Below are 18,674 nucleotides of genomic sequence, written 5' to 3'. Positions count from 1 at the left end.
GGAGATGCCTGATCTTCCAGTTAGAGTGCAGGTGACCTGGCAGCTACTGCAGCATCCATATCTCCATCTCAAATGGATGTAACCATGCACATTCCTAAAGAAAAGTGTAGATCAGAGAAGAGTGTGGTGGAGGCACAAGAAACAGCTGCTGCTGAGTTTAGTTCCTCTAAGTCTAGATGATCCAGGACTGTGGACCCACTTGAGCAGTAGCCTAAGGGACTTCGTTGTACTGCATGGGCCACAGCAAGTGAAAAACTTCATGTTCCCCAAAGACAATGAAAATAGAAGTTTCCATCCAACACACAACTGGTGTGAAATCCTCAATGGTAAGAAAGTGGAGAGGCCATGACTTATGTACTCAAAAACCCAGAATGCTGCATACTGTTTTTGTTGCAAACTCTTCCAGTCTAATGTTCCAGCCACATTGGGTTCTACAGGAAAAAAGGGCAGGAAAAATCTGGCTAGAAATCTGGCATGCCATGAGAAGGCACCAAATCACCAGAGAGCACTCCATAGGTGGAAAGAGCTTGAGATGAGACTAAAGTTAAAGGCCAGCATAGATGATCAGCATCAAGAGTGCATCAGTCTCTTTACTGGCAAAATGTTCTGAAAAGGCTCATTGCTAATGTGAGAATGCTTGCTACCCAAAACCTAGCACTGCGTGGCACTTCAGATCAGCTGTATGTGCCAAACAATGGAAACTTCCTTAAAATTGTGGAGCTAATGGTGGAGTTTGATGCTGTACTCCAGGAGCATCTGAGAAGAGTCACTACCCAAGAAATGTACACACACCACTATCTTGGAAAAACAATTCAAAATGAGATCATACAGTTTGTCAGGGTTCCCTCCCCACTCTGAACTTTAGGGTACAGATGTGGGGACCCGCATGAAGACCCCCTAATCCTATTTCTACTAGCTTAGGTTAAAAACTCCTCAAGGCACAAATCCTTCCTTGTACCTTGGATTAGGTAATGCTGCCACCACCAAGTGATTTAAACAACATTTAGGGAGGGCCACTTGGAGCCCTACCTTCACCAAATATTCCCCCAAGCCCCTACACCCCTTTTCCTGAGCAGGCTTGAGAATAATATCCTCACCAATTGGTACAGGTGAACACAGACTCAAACCCTTGGATCTTAAAACAATGAAAAATCAATCAGGTTCTTAAAAGAAGAATTTTAATTAAAGAAAAGGTAAAAGAATCACCTCTGTAAAATCGGGATGGTAAGTACTTTACAGAATAACAAAAGACTCAAGAACACAGAGGATCTCCCCTCTAGGCAAAACCTTAAAGTTACAAAACCAGGTATAAACCTCCCTCTTAGACAAAGGAAATCACAAGCCAAAATAAAAGTAAGCTTTCCTTCACTGGTACTTACTAATACTAATGGAGTTGGAGTGCTTGCTTTCTTGATCTGTCTCCGGCAAGCACACAGAACAGACAGACAAAGAACAGACAAAACAAAGCTTTTTCCCCCTCCCCAGATTTGAAAGTATTTTGTCCCCTTATTGGTCCTCTTGATCAGGTGCCAGCTAGGTTACCTGAAGTTCTTAACCCTTTACAGGTAAAAGGATTTTGTGCCACTGGCCAGGAGGGATATTACAGTACTGTATACAGAAAGGTGGTTACCCTTCCCTCTATATTTATGACACAGTTACTGTCAACAAAATTCAAATAGAAGATTGTGACAGATCTGAAGTCAGCAAGATATTACTCTGTTATTCTGGACTGCACACCCGACATCAGCCATATGGAACAAATGACTTTAATAGCGCATTTTGTAACAACAACAGAACCTAGTGAAAATGTCCCTGCAATAGTGACTGTCAGAGAGCATTTTCTAGAATGTATTGACATGGATGATACTACAGGAGCTGGTATGACAAATGTGCTTCTTAAAAAGCTGGAAGATACGGGAATTGCGAAAGCTGACAGGAGAGGTCAGGGTTACGATAATGGTGGCAACATGAGAAGAAAAAACAGAGGAGTGCAGACACGGATCCGAGAATTAAACCCTAGAGTTTTTTTTGTCCCATGCAGTTCTCATTCATTGAACTTGGTGGTCAGTGATGCAGCATCAGCTTTCAGTGAGGCTGCTGAATTTTTTAATGTAATTCAAAGGATCTGTGTATTTTTCTCTGCATCAACTCATTAATGGCAAATTTTGAAGCAACATCTGGGAACATCCTCTCTGACACTGAAACCGCTGAGTGCCACACGATGGGAAAGTCGACTGGAGGCAATAAAGCCTATCAAACACCAAATTGGGAAGATAGATGATGCCATAGTTGCCATTATGGAGGATAATGCTATGACAGGAACTGTTCATGGAAGAACAGTGGCAGAGGGAAATGGAATCACCAGAAACATACATAACTTCAAATTTCTGTGTGGCTTAGTGTTGTGGCATGACATACTGTTTGAAATAAATGTTGTAAGCAAGAGACTCCAAGGTGTTAACCTTGATATATCTGGAGCAATGGAACAACTGGACAAAGCAGTCATATCTACAGTCTTACTGGTCAGATGAGGGATTTCAAAATGTTCTGAAGAGAGTGCACAGAAGTTGGCAGAGGAACTTCACACTGAAGCTATTTTCCCACCCATTCAAGAATATAAGAGTCATTAAAGAAGAAGGCATTTTGATTATGAGTCATGGGATAATCCTGTAAGAGACCCCAAACAACAATTCAAAGTTGAATTATTTAACCAAGTGCTAGATTGTGCAGTCAGTTGAAGAATGTTTCATGCAGCTCAAGGTCCTGTGGGTTGGAAGGGACCTCAGGAAGTCATCTAGTCCATATCCCCTGCTCAAAGCAGGACTAATCCCCAACTGGCCCTCTCAAGGATTGAACTCACAACCCTGCATTTAGCAGGCCAATGCTCAAACCACTGAACTATCCCTCCGTCCCCTCAAGGAACACAGCAGTATATTTAGGATGGTGTATGATATTCCAAAACTCCTCATTATACCTGAAGAAGTCCTACACCAGCAATGCAGGGCACTAGAGACAGTGTTGACACATGATGACATGCAATATTGATGCAAGTGATTTAGGTGATGAACTGAAAGCCCTTTCAAGATACATTTCAGCAGGATCAACTCCAAAGGCTGTTCTGGAATATATGTACACAAATAAGATGACCACCCTCTTTTCAAATGTTTTTGTTGCTGTGTGCATACTTCTAACACTTCTTGTAACAGTTGCCAGTGAAGAACGCAGCTTCTCCAAGCTGAAGTTAATAAAAACACATCTACTCTCTACAATGACACAAGAAAGGCTGGTCAACCTTGCAATCATCTCAATAGCGCATGGGCTGGCCCAGACTGTGGACCTTCAGGAAGCAGTTCAAATCTTTGCAACCCAGAAAGCACCACTTTGATTATTCAAACACATAAAAATGCCAGTGTTTGTTATGCAGACAAGAAAAGTTACATTTGCTGTTAAGGCGTTTGAAAGTTAAGTGTTACTTAAAATTTTTGAACAAGGCATTTTAAGTTGTTAATTCTTCTTTATAGGAGTAAGCAGCAGAGCAGTACCATGAGAGGAGTAGAACAGGAAGAAGGCAGAATTGAGACCTTTCAAAGTTTTAGCCGAAGTGAGGGGGCGTGGGGGTGTCATTTGAGCTCCCCGTCTCAGGTGCCAAAATGTTGTGGGCTGGCCTGGGAGGTGGGGAAGTATCATAGAATATCAGGGTTGGAAGGGACCTGAGGAGGTCATCTAGGTGGTGGGAATAAGGGTGTTTGACTTTTGTGGGGATTGCTCCAGCTGCCTGCACAGATGCTATGACCACCCCTTTGTAACCTGAGACCCAGGAGCGGGATGCGATCAGGTGACTCTTTGCCCAGGAAGCGAGACAAAGGCTGGAGGAGGAGCAATGGGCAGGGCAGGGCAGGGGCCAGGCAGCTGGAAACGAATCAGTCTCATCTTGCTGGGGGTGCCGGGGGAGGGTTAGAGCCCTGGCTCTGGGCTTCCCTCCCCCCCATGATGGACTTGGCTGAAAGACACTGATTTCTGTGATAACAAGTTCTGTCCTACGCTGAGTTCTAAACCTTCTGTTTTACTGGCTGGCTGAGAGTCACGTCTGACGGCGGAGTTGGGTTGCAAGGCCCTCTGGCTTCCCCAGGAGCCCCTCCCGGGTGCACTGGCAGCGGGAAGCGCACGGTGTGTGAGTTCCACCCAAATCAAATTATGACCTGATACTTGGTAATGGTGTTTAATATGGTTTTGTTTATTGTCCGCCATTTTGGTTTGTAAAGGCCAAGTAGTCCACCATGTTAGACAGCCTTCTTGTTCCCTTAGGAGAGAAAAGGCGGTAAATCTAGTAGGTTGTTGTTAGGCAATGGGAGGGATTATATAGGTTGGGAAAGAGCAGGAAGGGGTTCTTATTCCTCTGCTCTTACCTCAGAGAGAAGGGAAGAGATTAGACACCAGTTATCCATCTAAGTAATAGCTTAACACTAATTGAATGGGAAAAGATCTGATTTATTGTTGGGGTTTATTGTTTTAAGGGAAGCATACTTCCATCCACAGGGTTTCTACCTCAAGTGGCTAGGGCTCTTACTCAAACAGGATGTTGCAAAGAGGTTAGGTTGGGAAGTTAGTTAGGCCTCTTACCTGATTCCTCATCGTCATTTTCTGGTGTGGTCACTGTTCCAGGGGGAATCGTGGTCCAGTGAGTCATTCATCAAATCCTGGTCTCAGCAGCAGCAGCATCTGGACACGGTATAGAGAGCAGCCATCATTTACCCTTTAGTAATTCCTGTGTGAAAGAGTGACTGGTTATAAAATCTGTTCGGTATTAATCCTGCCTCCTCATTCCCTTCTTGCCTATCCTATTCCTAATTCCCTAGTTAATAAAGAATCGATTGTTTAAGTTGTGGTCTCTGTGATTATTTTAGATAAGCTCTGATAGATGGGCTATACTGAGGGAATCTTGGGAGACTTCTGTTGGCTTCCCGCAGTCTTCTGGAAGTAGGGTCCTGAAATAAATAATAAAAACTAACAGGTGTGGAAGGGGATGCTGAATGCTTTGAGGTCAGACCCAGGACAGTGGAAGCTGTGTAAGCTTCTTCCTCTGGAGACAGTATGTTCAGAGAGAGGAGGCTCCCCTAGAGTCCTGACTGGCTTTGTACGGAGTAGTTCCAGAGCATTGCCCCGCTGACTCCATGACAGTGGGCAAGACCCAGCAGCCAGACACCTGGGAAAGAATTCTCTGTAGTAACCCAGAGCCTCCTCATCTAGTGTCCTATCTTCAGCTATTGGAGATATTTGCTGGCAGCAGCCAAAGATGGGCTACATGCCATTGACAGAGAAGCTCTGAGCTTAGGCTGGGGAGTTACAAAGTTTCACCAGTCTCTGTAGGGGAACTGGTTTATTCTGGGTCTAGATCATCAACCTCCACCTGCAATCTGAAACCCAAAGATGAGGAGCGCCTGCAATGGTTGCAGAGAGGGGCTGTATTTTTGGCTGCTTGTTGTTACAAGATTAACTTTAAAGCTTCTGCTTGTCACGCTAGCCACTGCACGCAGCAGGGATGGATCCTCAAGTGGAGTCAGAGACAGTACGTATATTCTCCATGGTCCAGCTTGAACCCTTGCCAGTGACAAATGCCATGGTATGACATGCCACTGAAAACAGTCCATGCTGGCTGATGAATGGATGGCCTAATGTGCATGGACAACTATGGCCAGCTTTCTTTGCTTGAAATGACCAATTATGTGGATATCCAGGCTGATGAATGTCACAGGTGGCTGGGAAAATATTCTTGGGGAGGAGGGGCCTGAGTCCCACCCCTGTGGGTGTTTGAAAGGGACCTACTCTCAGAGGGAGAGGGGAAATCAGCAGCTCTAGTTCCGTGGGGCTGGGCCCAGCTCCCCACTCGAGCATTCACTGATTCGGAGGCGCCTGCCCCAGCATCGTGTGATATGTGCATCCATATGCAGGCAGAGTGCCACTGGCTTGAGGGCTTCACTTACCGAGTTGGGCATGCACGTGGGCAGCAGGGTGGCAAAGCAGAGATAGGTTTGGGAAGGGGGATGAGCCCTCTCTAGCCCTGCCTACCCACCACCTATGCCTAATGTGTGGCCCTCGGGTGGTGGTTCCAATGTAGCTCAGGTCACGCCTCTACCAAGAATTACACGAGAACCTTTGAGAATGAAAATCCTGGTTGGGAGTTGTGCGTGGTGGACAGGGATTGATAAACAAGCAGAGGAAATGGCATGATTGTTAACAAACACAACGCAGACCTAGATATGCTCCTTTGCATTCTTGGGGGTAATCATCTGCCCCATGGCAGCAGATCCACGTAGCCCCTAGGTGCTGTTAATGGAACATATGTCTTTGATTGCAGAAGATGCCCATTCTAAACGGCCTGAAGTATTCTGTATGAACTCAGCTAATTCCACTCAGATGGTGGAAGCGTTAAGACTTGTTTGCACAGACAGAAGTTCCTGACCAGATTGTAAGTGACAATGGAACTCAATTCCCATCCAAAGAGTTTAATTTGTGTGTCAAAAGAAATGGGATCAATCATGTCACATCAGCGAATTCCCTTCTTGCCACAGATGAAGTAGCAGAAAAGTTTATTCAGACATTCAAACAGTTTGCACTACAGCCTTGGATAAAGGCAGTTTACAGTACAAGACTGTGAATTTTATGTTGGCCTATAGGAACATAGCCCATGCTGCTACAAATCAGGAGGCAGCAATGTTGTTTATGGGACGTAATTTAAGGTCTCTCCTGGAATTGTTAAGGTCCGACCTACAGAGAGACATTCATAAGAAACAGTGTGATCAACTGGCCACAAAATAATTCCACCTAACTGCATAGCTTTCACATGGGAGAAAGTCTTCATAAGAGACACCTGCTTTAAGTCATGGAAATCTGAAGATTGTGTCGCAGACTGATCTTCTGCCTTATCAGATAGAAGAGGCACCAGACATGTCGTGGAGAAGACAGACAGACCTGCTTTGGAGCACAAGTCCTGTGGAATGTTCTGTCCCACAGCAACGCCTGTTGAAAACACTGAACTTGCAATACAGCCACAGCGACTTGTGATAGCACCAGTGAGCCTCAGGGTCCTGTTTCTACTACAAGAGACCGGAATGCTATCGGGCAGAAAGCTGTTGCTGATCCAGCGACCTGAAAAAGTGCAGACACCGTTCCGAAATGGGTGGGATGCCAGGTAGATGTGATCCACGGAGAAGTTACAAACCAGTTCTCAGACTGAATTTGTAGCATGTTGTGCGTTTAGTGAGTGATGCATTGTAACTTTTTGGCACTTTACAATTACATTAAAGGTGGAGGAGCCTGTAGTGTATAGGAATAGGGCAATATCCCTTCAAATCGTTTGTAACCCTTCTAGTGGCGATCACTGTGTTTTGTTTAAGAAGCTGCAAGAAGCAGAACCCAGCCACAGCAGCAAACTCTATGTAGCTGGGCCTAGATGCTGGGGATGCTCAATAAGCAGAGCTATTTGGACCCCACTGGGCCTGGCTGGTTCCTTAATATTATGTTCATGTTTCCCCTGATTTCTTCTGGCCATGAGTTCTAGATTGGTGGCTAGTCCCCGAGAATGCTCTGTCTCCTGCACGTGTCTTGCTCTTGCAGCTGCCGGTTCCATTATTGTGCTGGAGCAGAGGGTGATCATGCACGGTGATGGTGTCATGCTGGTGCCATGGGCCCACCCCCTGGAGTCCAGTGAAGATGAGGACTGAAGTGGTGCCAGTGTACAGCCAGGAGCCAATGCTGATTGCTGTGCGCTGTCGTGATGTGATCTGGGCAGCCTGTGCTGCTGAGCTCGGAGCCTGCTCTTGCTCTTTCAGGACTACACAGGTACCGAGAATGGCATAATCAATGTCCAGGAATGCATAGGCCAGTCCAGCTGAAGGCATCGCTGCATGTTGGGATTTGAGAGCCTTTGGAGTGATGTAGTGCTAAGTTCCTCAAACTGCTACAGCAGAAACAGTTGTGCTGCAGCGATCATGAGGGAGGAGCCTGTCTCCAAACAATGCACATCCCTAAACACTCCCTAATCTCTAGCACCTACTGCATCGTTGCTTGCCCTCTATACCCAAGGAGTGGCTGATAAAGGTACCTAAGGTCAGAGGAATCTGTTGCCTTCAGCTTAGGAAGCCCCACTGGAAAGGGCCTACTACCCCCATGGCTCACACAGAGCTGAGCACTTCATGGTGGTAGAGCTGAGCCCTTTCCAGTGCTGGGCCAGTATCACTGTCCTTGGAGACTGAGGCCCAGAATGGTGAAGTGACTCAGCCCAGTCCCACAAGGAGTCGCTGGCAGGGTTGGGAATAGGGGCCAGTCACTTGCTAACTACCGCCTTGACAAGCAAACTGCTTAACCAACCAGGGACCTCCTCCTCGTTGCTCCTTTCACCCCTGTCCCAGTGTGAGAGCTGGGCAGAGGCAGCGGAAGGCAGTTGGCAGCTCCCTTCTAGCTGTGCAGTAGGAAACACTGGGACAGGAGGTTTTGTTTAAGTACAATGGTCTTGTCTGCCCAGAATTGTTTTCTGATGGGAGGGACAAAATTTTCTTCTCCTCATTTGCAACGTTTAAACTGGCACAGGCTAGAGAACAGCTTGTTCCTGAGCGTCACAGAGACTCTGTACCAAACGATAGGGGTGCCAGCCAAGCCATACCACACCATGCTGTGCCACTGATCACGACTGGCAGGGCAAGGGATGAGAAGGGAGCAGTTCGTGACTCACTAGGAGGCACTCTGCCTTCTAAACCAGGCCTGCAGTGCTGTGGCTTTGCAGATGCCATCTTTTGGCAAAGACTTAAAACTAAGCTGCTGATCACTTAAGGTTATTAAAATTCCCAGGGTAGGTCCTGCAAGAGTACGTTCATTAGCCCTGCTGTCCAGGCCCGATTCTAATTATACTCTGCCTCCCTGAATTCCCCCTGCTGTTTCAAAGGGATTCCAGATGTCTGGGTCCCAGGGAGCACCTCTGCACCAACTCTAGCTCAAGAGCCCAAGGTAAAGAGCAAACACTTGCTGTTTGCACCAGCTCCCAAGCAAAGAATGTGCATCACAAATATGGCGTGTTGTTAAAGCCTGGGCTGTGCTGCATGCTAAGAAAAGGGCTTGTAAGGCTCTGCCTAACAGCGCCATCTGGTGCCTCCTGCATAGAAATAGCGCTTGGAAACTAACCCATCTAGCCAAACTGCAGAGACTAAGCCCTAATATCTGTGCCTGCTGGTGGATGTAAAATTGAACAGCAGCCCTATCTGTGAAATCCTGCACTGTGTATGCTGAAGGGTTAAATACACAGTAGTCAGCTGCAACATGCTTTCATACCAGCCAAGCAGGCTCTGCAGTAGGAGAAGGAAACTCCACCTCAGCTAATGCTCCTGTTTGCTAAAGGGAAGATCCTTCCCTTGCACATTTGCACACAGCTGGGGAGTGGGAGCCATCCACCCTCCAAGTTCGGTGTGTTAGGAGCTTCAAGCAGGCTCTCTCCACCAGCCCGTGTTCTCCAGCCCACTGCAGGGCTCTTCCCACATTGGGATACTCAGGAGGGCATAGGGGCCAGGAGCCATGCTGGAGGGAGGGGGCTCTGGGCTGTTTCCACAGCAGCTGGAGAAATGGCCTAAGCTGTGTTTTCTTCCCATGCTTCGGGATTATTCCATTTGCGCTGAACTCTGAACAATAAAAGTCAGTGCTGGGCTCCCCTGCTGCTGGTGACCACGTTCCCTGGCAGTGCTCCTGCTCCCTTTGATTCTCTGGCCCCCTCCATATCTCATCTGCCTTGAGGTCACTTCCTTCCTTAGCCGGCTCACCCCTGCTGCCTGCTCCCTGGGGCTTGTGCTGCCAAAGGGCTTCAGAGCTCGGCTCACTGGGGGGCCTTTCCCATTGGCTGCCTGTGATGTCATGCCTGGGACAATGGGCCCCAGCAAGCTCAAGGCGCTGACCTGCTCTTTCCTGAGTTGTTTAATAGTCTCTGTGTCGCCGGAGGCAGTGAGGCTCAGTGTAAGTTGTGCAGTGCCTGGAGAACCCTATTCCTCAGCCTTTGAGTACCTGCTGCACGCACTTCACCAGTGCTGTCCCAGCACCCCCCAGGCATGGCTCATCACTCACTTACTTCAAGGCACCCAACCTTCCCCTGACCAACAGCTGCATTCACCTAACACGGGGCACGCTGCGGCCATGTGATCGTGAGGGCCTACGGGTCCTGGCATGCAGCGCTCCAAGTAGTACCCATAAAGATGGCAGGTGCCAATCCCCATCTCTGGCAGCGAGGAGCACTGCATGCTGGGACCTGTGGTTGTTCCTCTGTGATGGGATCCCTGGGGTGTAACCTGGGACTAGGGGACCACTGTGCCTCTTTAAATCACTAATCTGGGCCATCTTGCACAATGCCTGGTGACAAGCAGCAAACCCTTTCGGGTGCTGTTACTACTCAGTACAATTGCATGTGGAACCCCACACCCAGCCAGATTGCATGAATGCTCCCAGAGCCGCTCATGAATCACACAGAGACAGGCACCAGCCAAATCCGCCTAACTTCCAGCACTGTACCTCAGGAATATACCATCTTGCACTGCTCAAGAACGTTTCTTGAACAATGCAAGTTTATTAATGGGTTCACCACTTCATCAATGGAAAGTGGACATACACCAGCCTTTGTAATGTGAGCAGATTTACCAAACACTTCAGTCAAACCCACTGGTAAAGATAAACATTAGAATAAGTGTATTGATTACAAGAGATGGATTTTATGTGATTATAAGTGATAGGCAAAAAGTCAGAGTAGTTATCAAAAGAAAATAAAAGATAAGCGTTCAGTCTCAATTCTTAACAGTATTAGGCTAGGCAATATCTGGACTAAGCAGATTTTCTCAGTCGACTGGATACTTCAGGTTGATTGCAGTCCTTCATATGCAGGTTCTCCTTGTTAGCCTGGGGACCAGTATCCTCAACTGCAGCATTCTTGTTGCCTTCAGCATGGGTGGGGTAGGAGAAAGGACCAACCATGCAGCCTCTGTCCCCTATTTTATATACTCACTCCATGTGCTTGGAGAACACAAGTCCTGGCATGTCTGGTGGGCATTTCTGAGTCCCCAGGCAAGGTTGAGCAATTCATAGAATCATAGAATATCAGGGTTGGAAGGGACCTCAGGAGGTCATCTAGTCCAACCCCCTGCTCAAAGCAGGATCAATCCCCAACTAAATAATCTCAGCCAGAGCTTTGTCAAACCTGACCTTAAAAACCTCTAACAAAGGAGATTACACCACCTCCCTAGGTAACCCATTCCAGTGCTTTACCACCCTCCTAGTGAAATAGTGTTTCCTAATATCCAACCTAGACCTCCCCCACTGCAACTTGAGACTATTACTCCTTGTTCTATCATCTGGTACCACTGAGAACAGTCTAGATCCATCCTCTTTGGAACCCCCTATCAGATAGTTGAAAGCAGCTATCAAATCCCCCCTCATTCTTCTCTTCTGCAGACTAAACAATCCCAGTTCCCTCAGCCTCTTCTCATAAGTCATGTGCTCCAGCCCCCTAATCATTTTTGTTGCCCTCCGCTGGACTCTTTCCAATTTTTCCACATCCTTCTTGTAGTGTGGGGCCCAAAACTGGACACAGTACTCCCAATGAGGCCTCACCAATGTCAAATAGAGGGGAATGATCACGTCCCTCGATCTGCTGGCAATGCCCCTACTTATACAACCCAAAATGCCATTAGCCTTCTTGGCAACAAGGGCACACTGTTGACTCATATCCAGCTTCTCATCTACTGTAACCCCTAGGTCCTTTTCTGCAGAACTGCTGCCTAGCCATTCGGTCCCTAGTCTGTAGCAGTGCATGGGATTCTTCCATCCTAATTCCCCTGATGTGACATTGTGCAAGTGAGTCATTGAATTGTAACTCCCTTGCTGGACAATGGCTGTTGATGTTTTTTCAACACCTGCCCTGGTGTTGCTTAGCTCCCTTGTTATCTCTGGGGAGCTAATATCTGGGCAATTCCCCAACTCACAGCATATTTTAGTGACAACCATAAAACACAATCTCATAACTTCATATACACCAATGATATACATACTTAGATAGAACAACGGCTTTGAGCAGATCATAACCTTTCCCATGATACCTTACATGGCATGCTTTATATGAAATATCCCAATTATATATAAATGATTAATATGGGGGTTACAAGGTGCTCCCCTGAGGTACAGAGTGTAGCAGGCTCTGTAATGAATATGGCCTTTGGCACCACCTTAGGCTCCTTGGTAGGCCAGACATCTGGCTGGAGCTTTGCATGCTGAGACATGTAGTCTTTGTGGGCTGCACCTCCACAGGAAGGCAAGGATGGCCAGAGGCTGCACAGTAGAACTCCATGGACTGTGCTCCTCGATTTAACGATGATGGTGAATTGTGAGGAGGAAAAGACTGAGATGATGTCAGTGGAGAGATTGCTTCTACCTGTTGGGCCTCCCCATGACCGCTCACCGGCTGCCCTGAGAAGCCCCAGGGCAATCCCTGAAACACAGAAGGGATCAGGGAGCTGGCAGTCTTTAATGCAGCCAGGGTCTGCGGCACCAAAACCCAGTGGGGTGGGTTTCTACACAGGCAGGGTTGTTCAAGAGCCTGAGCCCCAGGTGCTGGAAGGTGAGTGAGCTGCTAGTGGAGGAGAAATACTACCCGAAGGGAGCAGTGACCCAGCTGCCTGCCCGCCTGGCCTGGGGGCTGCTGTTGCAAAGTCACCACTGCACAGACAAGGCTCAGTGTGCACCAAGCCAAAAAGCTTTCAGTAAGTGACTCTGTGGCAGTTTCCTGTTGACAGCTTTGTGGGCCGGGGGTTTCCTTGTCCCCTTTACGTCCTGTGCCATCCGATGGGGAACAGGAGACCGTCTCTTCCTGAGCATGGGTCACGTTCCGGCACTCAGTGCCTGGGAACAGGCAGGGAGCAGGAGATCTGGGCTGCTGCCTCTTCTCATTTCTCTCCCAGACTCCGGGCAGCCTTCCTGCCTTGGAATCTTGGGTATCCCCATTGCAGCTTATGGGCACCCCCAGGCTCAGCCTGACACCCCACTTGTCTTCCCCCTCCCCCACTTTCTAGGCCACGTGTCATCACGGCCACCAGCCAAGGTGAACTGGAGCCCATCAAACCCTGCTCCTTCAATAGCCAGAACTAGACAGAGACAGGAGCCATTCACTGCTCCCAGCCTTGCACGTCAGTACCTGCAGCTGGGAATTGTCCCCAGCACCCCCCCACCGGCATAGTGGGGCAGGGCCGGTGCATTCATTCTATCCTAAAATAAGAGGGCAAGGGGACACTGAAGGGCAGTATGCTCTGGACTAGAAAAGGGAGATAGTTATACAAGCAGGTTGTAGTTAACCCAGGGGACTCTCTGCTGTAGGAGGCAAATACAATAATGGAGTTTGCAAAAAAGGCTGCGTAATAAGTGATAGCTATCATATTGCAGAGCTACATGAGCTGAGGCACTGAAGAGCATAAATCCATCTCACTCCACAGCGCAAGGGCTTGATGATTCCGACATGTGACACAGTCCACAGGCAGGCCTGGCTCTGATTCAGGACAGGGCTCTCAATCAGTTCCTCAATGGCCTCTTCACTTGGTCGAAGGACATTTGAAGCTCCAAACAAATTAAGTCCGACCAGTTTCATTATCCACTGTTTGTTAGTTTCTGATGGGTTTGACAAGAAGCATGATTTTCCTTGTCAGCCATTGGGCTGCTGTGCCCCTGACGTATGATCATCAAGGTGCTTTATTATTCTAGTTGTAATTATCATTTCACCAATAGAGAATGAGGAAGGGGAGGGCTTGGTAACAGAAGAAGAAAAGGTCCTGAACAAAAATAGCGCTTCCAGAATCTATCTATCTATATTTAGCTGTCTCAGTGTCTCTCTTTGTCCCCACATCATCCCCCCTCCCCCGCCCCAGATCATGTGTAGAGGATTATGAGTCTGCCAGTGGCTCTGACCCTGTTGTCCAATCAGGACAGTCTCTTACTTTTAGATCTGGAGTCCTGGATTCACCCTGCGGCACCCGGAGCAAATCCCTTCCCCTCTCTGCCTCCATTTACTTTCTGCAAAATGGGGATCAGCATGGTGACCCTCCCTCGTAAAGCACTTTGAGATCTCTGATGGCAGGGCTCAGGTTCAGTCAGTGTGGGGTGGGACAGCAGGCTGGAGCCACTGGTGAGCTGCTTGGTTGGTCTGCAGAGGCTCAGCTTCCACTTAAAACACGAATAAAGGCTCTAGCTGTTCCGGTTGCAAAACCAACCTCAAAAATGGGACCCAAGCCTAATTGGTGAAGAGCTGGGGCTGTAGAGAGCTAGCAGGGACTGGAGAGGTGGGACCGGCCCCAGTGACCTCAGGGAGGAGTGAACTGTTTCCTTGCTCAAGTCAAACAGGAGAGAGAGGCTCAGAGATCTGCACAATTTATCCTGAGGTCTGGGCTACACTTGAATATTAGGTCAACAGAGATATGGCCCTCGGAGGGGTATGCGGGTGTGAAAACCCTGAGCACTCTAGCTATGCTGCCTTAACACCAGGTAGATGCGACTAGTGGACAGAAAAATCCATCCATTGACCTATCTAGCTACAATCACGTAGAAAGCTGTTTTACCTACACTGATGGACAAACTCTCCAGTGATGTAGGAAGCATCTACAGTCTGGTGCTATAGATGTGCTGCCATAGTGTAGATGTAACATCGACAGACCCTGGTCATCAGTGGGTGGGATCGAACCTGGGACTTCTGGAGCTAAATGTCATATGGCTGTTAGAAAATTCATTAATCTCTTGCTAAGTGGTCTTGGTGCCTGTGGTGGGGTGATGACTCACTGGCATGGCACCTCCTGCTGGTCATCCTGGGAATTAGCTCTTCTCCAGCTCCAGAGTGCCCTCTGCAGGCCAGTGTCTCGCCTGCTGCTGGCCACCATGTCCCTCCCGGACCCCAGTGCCCTCTGCCCAGAGACTCTGCCCACTGCAGTACCCCCTCAGTCTGGGTCTCCCCTTTCCGGGGAACCCCCAATCCCCTATCCTCACCTTCCCTCAGTGGCTACTGCCAGTCATCATCTAGCCCCCGCTCCCTGGGGCAGGCTGCAGTCTATAAACCACTCAGCACTGGCAAGGGGGGTTGGACCAGCTGCCTCTGCCTATTTCTGGGCTGCCCCAGTACCTTTTGTGGGCCCTTAAATTGGCCCGCAGCCTGGGCCTTTGCTAGGCAGGAGCTCCCCAGCTCCCTCTGCCCTTCCCCAGCACTGCTCTACCCTAGATACCCTTCTCAGCTTCCCAGGCAGCCCAGTCCTTCTCTCTCTGAAACTAGAGAGAGTGTCTCTTTTTCAAGCCTCTGGCCCACAGCCCTCTTATAAGGGCCAGCTGGGCCTTAACTGAGCTGGCCATGGTCAGCTACTCACTCAGCTTTTCCAGCTGTTCTTAATCCCTTTCACCCAGTTGCAGCCCCCTCCAGGACTACTTTTAATGCCTCCGGGCAGGAGCGGGGTGACCATCCCACTACAGTCCCACTTTATGGGACAGAGTGCCATGCCCAGGAGGTGTGTGGCTTCCTCTAGCTTAGGAAGCACATCCTGAGCTTCAGAAACTTCCCATTTGAAATCCCAGACAAGCTCCCACTTGTAACACCATCAGACTCCAGCCATTGGCAGGTGGGATTGAACGTGGGATCTCTGGAGCTAAATGCATGAGTGTCTATTGCATGAGCTAAAGCCATATAGCTGTTAGCTATGGCTGTAGAGCAAACTCATTAACCTCTCTCTAAGTGGTCTTGATGCCACTCAATGGGACAGAACACCACACCCAGGAGGTGTGTGGGTTACACAGACATTGCCCAAGTGATTTACTCTTATTCTGGGTTCAGTTCCTGTGTCTGCTACACTCTTCCTGTGTGACCTGGAGCAAGTTACTTCATTTCTCTGGGCCTTTCACCTGCAGGAAAGTCACGCCCCATTTCCTGTGGAACACACACTCACGATGAGGTCAGATCTCAACTATGTCCATGCAAACAATGCTCTGCACGGGTCATCCACCCTGCACTCCCCCTGCAGCAGGGGCATGGGGCCAAAACTGCTGGTGGTGCGTTAATTCCAAAGGGGCACGCTCTGGGGTAAACCCCAGCTTGGTGGGCTTGTTCTGGAGAACTTCCACCCATGGCCCAGGAAGCTGGCAATGACAGCCTCAACTAGGTTGCAAGGCAGAGGAGGGCGGCCCCTCCTGCCTGCTGCAGAGCAGCAGACTAATGAAGAGAAGCTGTGTCCCAGTGGAATGGTGTTCCCATGGGCTGAGCCCTCACAACGATTCCCTCCTCCCAGGATTCCACCTAACACTTTGTCCTTCTCCAGCCCCTCCCATCAGCCTGGTGTCATCGTCCCCTAGTCTGTAAATGGGGAAACTGAGGCACAGGAGGGGCAGAGACTTGCATGAGGCCAGAGAGCAAGTCAGCTTTCTCCAGGCACCATTTAGTCCGGGGTTCCCACAACAAATTTTTTGGTGGCCTCAGAGTGCGGCCACCAACTCTTGCTGGTGGCTGCACTGACACTTTTTCCTAAGATTATTTATTTTTCCTAAATTAATAAGGTAATATACACATATATACATCCAAATCATTGTAATTTATTTATGTAAGGTTTTTTGGGGGGTTGGGTTTTTTTTTGCAGACTCAATAATAAAGATAATGGACTCATAGACTCATAGACTCTAGGACTGGAAGGGCCCTCGAGAGGTCATCGAGTCCAGTCCCCTGCCCTCATGGCAAGACCAAATACTGTCTAGACCATCCCTAATAGACATTTATCTAACCTACTCTTAAATATCTCCAGAGATGGAGATTCCACAACTTCCCTAGGCAATCTATTCCAGTGTTTAACTACCCTGACAGTTAGGAACTTTTTCCTAATGTCCAACCTAAATCTCCCTTGCTGCAGTTTAAGCCCATTGCTTCTTGTTCTATCATTGGAGGCTAAGGTGAACAAGTTTTCTCCCTCCTCTTGATGACACCCTTATAGATACCTGAAAACTGCTATCAGGTCCCCTCTCAGTCTTCTCTTTTCCAAACTAAACAAACCCAATTCCTTTAGCCTTCCTTCATAGGTCATGTTCTCATGACCTTTAATCATTCTTGTTGCTCTTCTCTGGACCCTCTCCAATTTCTCCACATCTTTCTTGAAATGCGGTGCCCAGAACTGGACACAATACTCCAGTTGAGGCCTAACCAGCGCAGAGTAAAGCGGAAGAATGACTTCTCATGTCTTGTTTACAACACACCTCTTAATGCATCCCAGAATCACGTTTGCTTTTTTGGACAGTTATCTCTATTCTGTAAAAGCGGCAAAAAGTTCTGTAGCACCTTATAGACTAACAAACGTATTGGAGCATGAGCTTTCGTGGGTGAATACCCACTTCGTCAGATGCACTCTATTCTTTACTGGACCTAACAGAATAGAAACACAAATAAGGTCCTTTGCATGTTCTTATCTTTATTAATTATTATTATTATTGTTGTTTCTTCTGCTTTTTTGATAAAAGTGGTTGTACAACAATTCTGAAGTAAATTTAAAAATGCTTTGACATAATAGAAGTCCAAATAATAATGAAAAACATATCTGGGTGGCTTGGGACTGGGGAGGGGAAAGGAGGGAAGGCACGGCTGTGGCTGCAGCTGACCCAGGGGCTTCTCCAGGGAGATGGTGGGGCTCAGAGCTTCGGCCGGCCCTGAGCTCCTCTGGCTGAGAGGGGGTGTGCTCCGAGCTACAGCCAGCCAGGGGTGTTGTGGGGGGAAACATTCGGGGCTTCAGCAAGCTGGGACTCCTCCAGCCAAGAGGGGGGGGTACTCAGGGTTCTCCGGGTTGGGGGGCTTGTGGCTCCAGCCTAGAGGGGCCAGAGGGGTCTCATGGCTCCTGCTGCTAGGGCGGGGGTGGAAGGGGTTGAGGTGGGGGCTAGCCTCCCCAAAGGGGGGCTCCACCCACTACCCATGCACCCGCTGCTCACCTCTTGACCCACCCCCCGCCCACCTCCTGCATCCCTCCTCACTCCCCCACTGCAGCCAAACCCAGCCCTGCCTCCTCACTCTTCTACAGGCTCACCGCCCGCCTCCTTACCCCCTCACCCAGCTCCCCCTCCCCTCCCATCCTCACCTTGCTCCTTAAGTATTGTGTATCCCACCTGTGTCTCCAGAGAGGCGGTGCATGCAGCAACAGAGAGGAAGGGCAGTGTTCCCTCTAATTTTTCCCATCCATGTGCAGAATGAATCATAGAATGTGCAGAATTATTTTTGTTATGTGCACCAATATGGAGGTGATTTGTGACACATCACCTTCATATTGGCACACATAAAATTCATGTGGTTCCGGTGGGCCGAGGGGTTTGGAGTGTGGCAGGGGGCTCAGGGCTGGGTCAGAGGGTTGGGGGTTCAGGGGTGTGAGGGCTCCATCTGGGGGTGTAGGCTCTGGAGTGGGGCCAGGGATGAGGGGCTGGGGCAGAGAGTTGGGGGGCATGTATGTGAGGGCTCCAGCTGGGGGTGCAGGTTTTGGGGTGGGATGAGGGGCTTGGGGTGCAGGAGAATGCTCTGGGGCTACGACAGGGAGAGAGGACTCCCCCCAGCTCTCCCCGCAGCAGCACCTGGGCTGGTGGAGGAAAGGTGCTTTTCTTTGCTGTGGCAACTC

At 48.9% G+C, this 18,674-nt stretch overlaps 1 protein-coding gene across 1 annotated transcript in view; it reads right to left on the bottom strand.

Annotated features, from left to right (window-relative positions):
• Positions 1–4,213: 4,213 nt before the first annotated feature.
• The window catches only part of TUSC2 (tumor suppressor 2, mitochondrial calcium regulator), a 50,625-nt gene continuing 36,164 nt past the window's right edge, over positions 4,214–18,674 (bottom strand). Inside the window, exons 3-4 of the transcript XR_007775097.1 lie at positions 4,621–4,765; positions 4,214–4,300 (exon numbers count right to left, since the gene is read on the bottom strand). The gene's annotated coding sequence lies outside the window, so the exon portion shown is untranslated. The remainder of the gene's footprint in view (positions 4,301–4,620; positions 4,766–18,674) is intronic.

Source organism: Gopherus flavomarginatus, chromosome 6 (genome assembly GCF_025201925.1).
Source record: "Gopherus flavomarginatus isolate rGopFla2 chromosome 6, rGopFla2.mat.asm, whole genome shotgun sequence".
Lineage (NCBI taxonomy): Eukaryota > Metazoa > Chordata > Testudines > Testudinidae > Gopherus > Gopherus flavomarginatus.
This window is presented reverse-complemented; position numbering and strand designations above follow the sequence as displayed.